Source organism: Triturus cristatus, chromosome 7 (genome assembly GCF_964204655.1).
Source record: "Triturus cristatus chromosome 7, aTriCri1.1, whole genome shotgun sequence".
NCBI lineage: Eukaryota > Metazoa > Chordata > Amphibia > Caudata > Salamandridae > Triturus > Triturus cristatus.
Window position 1 is genome coordinate 1,566,153,913 of NC_140590.1, and position 7,072 is coordinate 1,566,160,984.

The 7,072-nt window shown below is 48.2% G+C and overlaps 1 pseudogene; it reads right to left on the minus strand.

The window, feature by feature from the left end:
- The window catches only part of LOC146812391 (uncharacterized), a 75,479-nt pseudogene extending 69,030 nt beyond the window's left edge, over positions 1–6,449 (minus strand).
- Between the last annotated feature and the right edge of the window lie 623 nt (positions 6,450–7,072).

A 7,072-nucleotide genomic window follows, 5' to 3' on the forward strand; every position in this document is an offset into this window, starting at 1 on the left:
AACGACCACCTTCACCGGGACCTGCTGGCGCTGCCGCGGACCGTGTAACGACCACCTTCACCGGGACCTGCTGGCGCTGCCGCGGCCCGTCCAAGCTAGAACATCGAGCTCGAGGATTGTGAGCTATCCACCATTCCATCTCAGCTACCAGATTGGTAATCGGACTGTCCCGCTACCCCCTTTCCCAAACCAAGAGACTAGAATCGAGGGGACCCCTGAGTCCAGACCTCCTTGTACCATTCCATCGTACCTTAAGAAATCGCTTATAAAGAACGTTAAATCCTATCCTTGTGTGGTGTATATCTGTGGGGGGGAAGTTACTCATCTGTACGATCGCTGGAGACGGCTCTCCCCGGAGACCTCTCCCCTTGTCCTCGGCCGACCCTCCCGGTCCGTCTAACATGCAGGGTCTTTGTGCACCTGACTGACATTTGTGGGCATGGTATCTGTGGCTACTCCACCCATTGCGTTCCATGGGCACTGCTGGGAGTGTTAGGCACCCACCCCTCCTGTCTCTGGGCACTGCTGGGAGGACTCTGCACCCACCCCTCTCATGTCTGGGCACTGCTGGGAGGACTCTGCACCCACCCCTCTCATGTCTGGGCACTGCTGGGAGGACTCTGCACCCACCCCTCCTGTCTCTGGGCACTGCTGGGAGGACTCTGCACCCACCCCTCCTGTCTCTGGGCACTGCTGGGAGTGTTAGGCACCCACCCCTCCTGTGTCTGGGCACTGCTGGGAGGACTCTGCACCCACCCTCCTGTCTCTGGGCACTGCTGGGAGGACTCTGCACCCACCCCTCCTGTCTCTGGGCACTGCTGGGAGTGTTAGGCACCCACCCCTCCTGTCTCTGGGCACTGCTGGGAGGACTCTGCACCCACCCCTCTCATGTCTGGGGACTGCTGGGAGGACTCTGCACCCACCCCTCTCATGTCTGGGCACTGCTGGGAGGACTCTGCACCCACCCCTCCTGTCTCTGGGCACTGCTGGGAGGACTCTGCACCCACCCCTCCTGTCTCTGGGCACTGCTGGGAGTGTTAGGCACCCACCCCTCCTGTGTCTGGGCACTGCTGGGAGGACTCTGCACCCACCCCTCCTGTCTCTGGGCACTGCTGGGAGGACTCTGCACCCACCCCTCTCATGTCTGGGCACTGCTGGGAGGACTCTGCACCCACCCCTCCTGTCTCTGGGCACTGCTGGGAGTGTTAGGCACCCACCCCTCCTGTGTCTGGGCACTGCTGGGAGGACTCTGCACCCACCTCTCCTATTTCACAATATGTACGCTCATAACATACACGGATGTGGGTACGCTCCATGCATTCGAGGTGGGGGTACGTGTCGTACTTACACTGTTGGGGTGGGCGTACGCTCCATGCATTCGAGGTGAGGGTACGTGTCGTGCTTACACTGTTGGGGTGGGGGGTACGCTCCATGCATTCGAGGTGAGGGTACGTGTCGTACTTACACTGTTGGGGTGGGGGGTACGCTCCATACGTACGCGGGTGGGGGTACGTGTCGTACTTACACTTTTCGGAGCGTCTCTCTATTTCCGTGCTCAAACAGTGCAGTCTCTTTGATTTCCCAGCGAACCACGAGGACAGTGAGTGCCGCCGCTTCCTACGGTAAGGGTCACACCTCTCCCTTGCTATTGAATGCTGAGCTGCCGGGATACATTTCACTTTTCAGGCTGCCAGTTCGTACCGTATAATTCCTCTCCTTGGCGGGTTCTTGAGATAACATCATCCTGCATCCGCGTACTTGCCAAGCATATAGGGGTGGGTTCTGGTATTCACCAAACTTGACCCTATCTAATTTTATTTAAGTAACCTGTTGGCCAAATACCATGTGTATGCTTGTATCATCCCCTTTGCCATCTTTTTGAAGGGAGCGATTATCAGCGCACGTTTTAAAGCAATGTTGTTTGGTGACATTGCGTGGGTTCCTTGCCCTTTTAGCTGCACTTCCTTTAGGCTTGGGTTTTTTAAGACATTAGTATTATTACTCCTCTATTTTACTTTTAGAGACTGGATTCTTCTGTGATTAATTTCACTGTCGCCACTGAGAATGCGCCATGGCTTCTGATTCGGGAGATATTAATTTCCCCGACTTGTCCGACATTGCCAATTAAGTAAGTTCTCCTTACTGAATCAATTTTGAATTCTATATGTGCCTTATAGATCTCCACTATGACACTTTATAATTTCTTTCTAGGTGTCACTCACTCTACCCCCATCGGGAGCTTCCCAGCCCCAGCGCCTTCTGACGCCAAGAAGTTATTGATTACTTGTTCACCCTCGATTTGGGTAAATATGGTCACTTGCCCCATTTTGAGTCCCTTTGACTCAGTCCATTTGGGATTCCGAATTGATAATATTTTAATAATATATACATTTCTTTAGGTGCCACTCCCCTTGTCACACTGTCTCTGTCCTGAAGAAGACCCCGTTAGTAAGGAGCCGACTTACCTACCTATGTCCAGGGGTCGAAACGTCGACAATACTCCATTGCCAGTACTTCCAACAGTGTAATGTACACTGTGTTCTTGCTTGTACATGGTTGTTGCAAATAATCCTATTATTCAATCCAATGAATTTGATCTGGATGTTATGGCTTGAAATTGTTCTGCCTTGCAATTGAATTGTGACGTTTTTATAATTTATATGTCACTTACCCCCCATACCTCACTCAAATCACTATCCCCCTTTTCCCTTCCTTGGCACCCCGCACTATTTGATCAAGGTTTATTGTATTTATTAGCAAATGTGTACTTTCCCAAAGTGTGATTAAATAACACTTTGGCAGCATTCTTTTTGTATTTTTTTTGTATTCTTTTGTGATTGCTCCTGTGTCAGCTTTTAATAAGTCTGTATATTCTGGGACCCTTTCTCCCTTATAGTACTTACACTGTTGGCATGGGGGGTACGCTCCATACGTACGCGGGTGGGGGTACGCGTTGTACTTACACTGTTGGGGTGGGGGGTACGCTCCATGCATTCGAGGTGAGGGTACGTGTCGTACTTACACTGTTGGGGTGGGGGGTACGCTCCATACGTACGCGGGTGGGGGTACGTGTCATACTTACACTGTTGGCATGGGGGTACGCTCTATGCATGTGTGGGTGGGGGTACGGTCCGTACATATCCGTACCCACGCTATGGACTGCTTGTGCGGGCCGTGCCCGGGCCTTTGCCACGTGGGTACAGCCGTCCAGCCATTGTTGGGGTGACGTAGGTGTGGGCGTGGTACGACTCGTACCCACGCTCTTAAGGCGTGGGTACGGGACGTACCTGTATGGTTGTGTTGCCGGTTCGCGTCGTGAAGGACTTCCGTTGTGGCGGGCGCTGGCTTGGCTGGACATGCCCCCACCCCCTCGTAGTGACCAGGGCCTGAGGGTCAGGTATGTCCAGGGCATGTGTGCTGTGTGACTTGGGTGGGGGTTATGTGTCCTGCCCCTGCCCCCCCCCTTTGCCCATGGGTGTTGTTCTGACCTTCTGCGGCGTCTGCGTCGGAACCTGTAGAGGAGGTCGACTGCTATGAGGGCCGGGATGACACGTAGGTTCGGGTCCATGTCCGTCCGTCGCGTACAGGTCCTCCTTGTTCGCGTCGTCCTGTCTGTCCGTCGCGTACGGGTCCTCCTTGTTCGCGTCGTCCTGATTTCCCGGCAGTTTTTGGCAGCCGGAAAATATTCACCGTGCGGGATGACGTCTGTGCGAATCGTGATTCCTGGGTCGTGAATGGCAGGCTGCGTGCGTCCCGACGTCACGTCGGCGCTTTCCCGGATCGCATTTGTACGTTTCTTTTAGTCGGTCGGTGTTTTGTACGATTCGTACGGAAAAGGTGTTTCCGTACGAATCGTAATTCCATGTTTGTATATTTACACGACCGGGTACGCGTCGGACGGAGAATATGCTCCGTCCGACGGTTCGTACCTGGTTTTTACAGGATTGTGATCGGCACCATAGAAGGGAGAACCTATCCAGCAGTGTTAGATTATAATAACTAGAAAAAAGAGAACCTTTAGAGAAACATTTAATAAACATTTTTGAACTTAACAAATAGAGGTACATTTTGCTTTTTCTTGACCCATGTTGCTATAGTTGACAAATTCTGCACTCAAAATAAGAAAAAAAAGATCTAGAGTACGAGGCAGTTCTCCACAAGCTTCATTTTACAGGCATAGGTACTAAAAGAAAACAAAGCACCATCAAAAATATTCAGAAAATGCACATAAAATGCTCAGGTTTTATGCACTTGTATGCAATCTAGTTTGTGAAGGACAGCAACAAAAAACTTTGAAACTAGTCAGTAGAGGGTATCATAAATTACAAAGATTCCAGTACATTTGTAAATATGTGTAAACCCCAAAGTAATATTATTAAAACCGAAAAAAAAGAAATGCATAGGGAGCTTAAGCTCCAACCTACACTGGTTCCTTTTCCACCACTTCGTAAAAGGTTTCGTAAACAATGTTTGAAACTATTCTAGAGCCTGGTTTAGACTTTGGTTGAGAGGGTACTCTGTCAGAACTGTGACAGAGTACCCTCTGCACCAAAGCAAAGTCCCGCCTGCCTCATTTAGAGTCGGGTGGAACTTCAGTATGTAGACTGTGGCGACGCTGCCTTCAACATACACCTTCGTCAGCCCGATAAACTAAGGGCAGTCGGAGGTTTAGCCATTTGTCCATATGAACTATTTTGAGTGGGCAAACACATGGCCAGTTTTCACTGCCCATCACCGTCAATTATAAACTGAGAGTAAGGGGTAGTGAAAACTGCAAAACAACAACCACACCATAGGAGAAAACTCCCAGGGGGGGAGGGTCATGTTTTATTTATTGTCAAAAACAAAATCTTGTTTTGGGATTTAGTTTTTGAAAATAAATACATGTTTACATTTTGATGTACAGCTCCTTCATGCTGACGAAGCTGTCTGTCAAAATTTCAGTGCATTTGCAGGAACCGCCATGATGATAGTTCCTGTAAATGCAGGAGATGTACACTGGACCAGCAGACATCTCTAAATTTGGTGAGCAGAATACCCTTGGCATGGTGGGAGTAAAGTATTCCTTCATGCGGATGGCACTTAATCCATCTGCCGAACTATAAATCAAGCCCTAATTTACCAAGCCAACAAGATTTACTTAGACAAGCACCAACAAGGAAAAACATCCTTTATTAAAAACAAATGAAAAATAAACAGGATTTTTAAAATCTTTTGAGTTTGAGTTTCAAATCCCTAACAGCATGGGCAAAGCAAAATGAGTTATTTTTCAATACAAAGTTATCCTTTAGTAGGTGACTACATGGGAATGTGACCATCCTACTAGGTTTAGCTTGAAGAGTGTCTAAAGTGATTTCCCCCTTCGTGCACTTTTTAGGTCTCGCCTACGTGGGCTGCGCACATGCGCAGTCTCGCTGGTGAGATTTAACGTTTTGGGTATTTTTCTGTAAAGGGCTTTAAGTCCCGCCCCTCTTTTCCATTGGCTGGCGTCACCGTTTATGCTAAACGGTGGCCAGCCATTGGAAAAGAGCTCTTTGTGACGTTTACGTTTGGCTTTTTCTGCCATCCCACTTGGACGGACTCGCCTGCTTTCCTTCTGAAGTAAAAGTTTTCTTGTATTTATGGGGCCAAACACATGGCCCCATAAAGATAAGAAACCTTTTACTTCAGAAGAAAAGTAGGCCGTCCAAGTAGGACGGCAGAAAAAGAGAAAAGTCTACGTCAACCGCGGCTGCCTGGCGAATGCTTACAGACTTGTTTCTTGAAGCACATGCGTTAGCGCTCATGTGCCAGCGAAATTGGTTTTAGTCAGGCTATAATTTAAAACAGATGCAATGCGCTGGTAATAGTTACTGACTTTTTCAACTTGTCAAAGTTTCAGCTCAGCAGAGTTTAAGCGAGCTGACAATGCAATTATGAATCATTTTCTCGATTCCTGCGGGCTTCCTGAGTCCGCCCTCGGGGTTTATTAACGGCGTCTGGGTGGCGCTGTACTGTTACTATTCTGATGTCTGGCCTCTCTCCTGCTTCATGGGTCATGCGCTGACAGGTGGGCAAGAAGGGGGGAGGGGAGGGTCGTTCTGGGGTACCAAAGAACTGGGCTTGCTGGCTTTATGAAAATGTTTTCATATGGGTGATGTCTCCTGCCAAGTGCTGACTGGGTCATGTTGAGCCCGCATCAGGAGCTAGTGTAAATAGCTGTATTGTTTCAATGTGTGTTCAATGGAGCATTTTGTCATGTTAGGACTAGGGCAGACATCCCATTCTTTTCTGTCACATTACAGCTCTTTATGGATGCAGCTACTCTTAATTGTAAGATATTCCGAGGCTTCTGACAATATTATGCTTTCTGGTGTTTGAAAAAGGGCCATTAAAGGGGTATTTACCTCATAATCCAGCTTAGTTTTCGAATCAATGGAATGGATTTCATCTCCACATTCTGGCAACATAGTTATTGGCGCTTGATTTTGGCATGCAATGCCACATGAGCCTGAACGTCAGCCAATCTGTGCATTTTCCCATTTTACTGGTGTGTGCTGTTAATTTCGGGTAACCATATTGAAGTAATGCCTGGATGCGACTAGCACGGCTCCTGGGTCTGATTTGTTTAGTGGGAAGGTACCCTTTGCTGTGTGTTGTGCACCTTGACTACACAAGGCATGCAGGGGTAACGGTTGTCAGACATATTTTCTCAATGCTTAACAATGAGGCTGGCATGATGCTTATTTGTTGGTAGTGTATTTGGAAAAGGTAAGTCTGCGAAAGACATTAATGCTTTGCTTAAGACAACAAGTGTACATCATCTGCAGAATGCAGTCAACCTAGGTTGGCATATCGTGCACTTATTTTCTAAACGATCATTCCACTGCAAACAAAACAAGCATTGGCATAGCCAATAGGTCTCGCCTTTGGGATCTTATAAGTGTTTAGCCATGCAACAGTTGATGTTGTTGCAGCAAGATATTGTGCTGCATAACTAAATACTTATAAAGTCCCAAAAGCAAGACCTATTGGTTATGCCAATGTTTGTTAAAGTTGTTTATTAAAAAAATGTGAGTTTTACGGCTGAAGA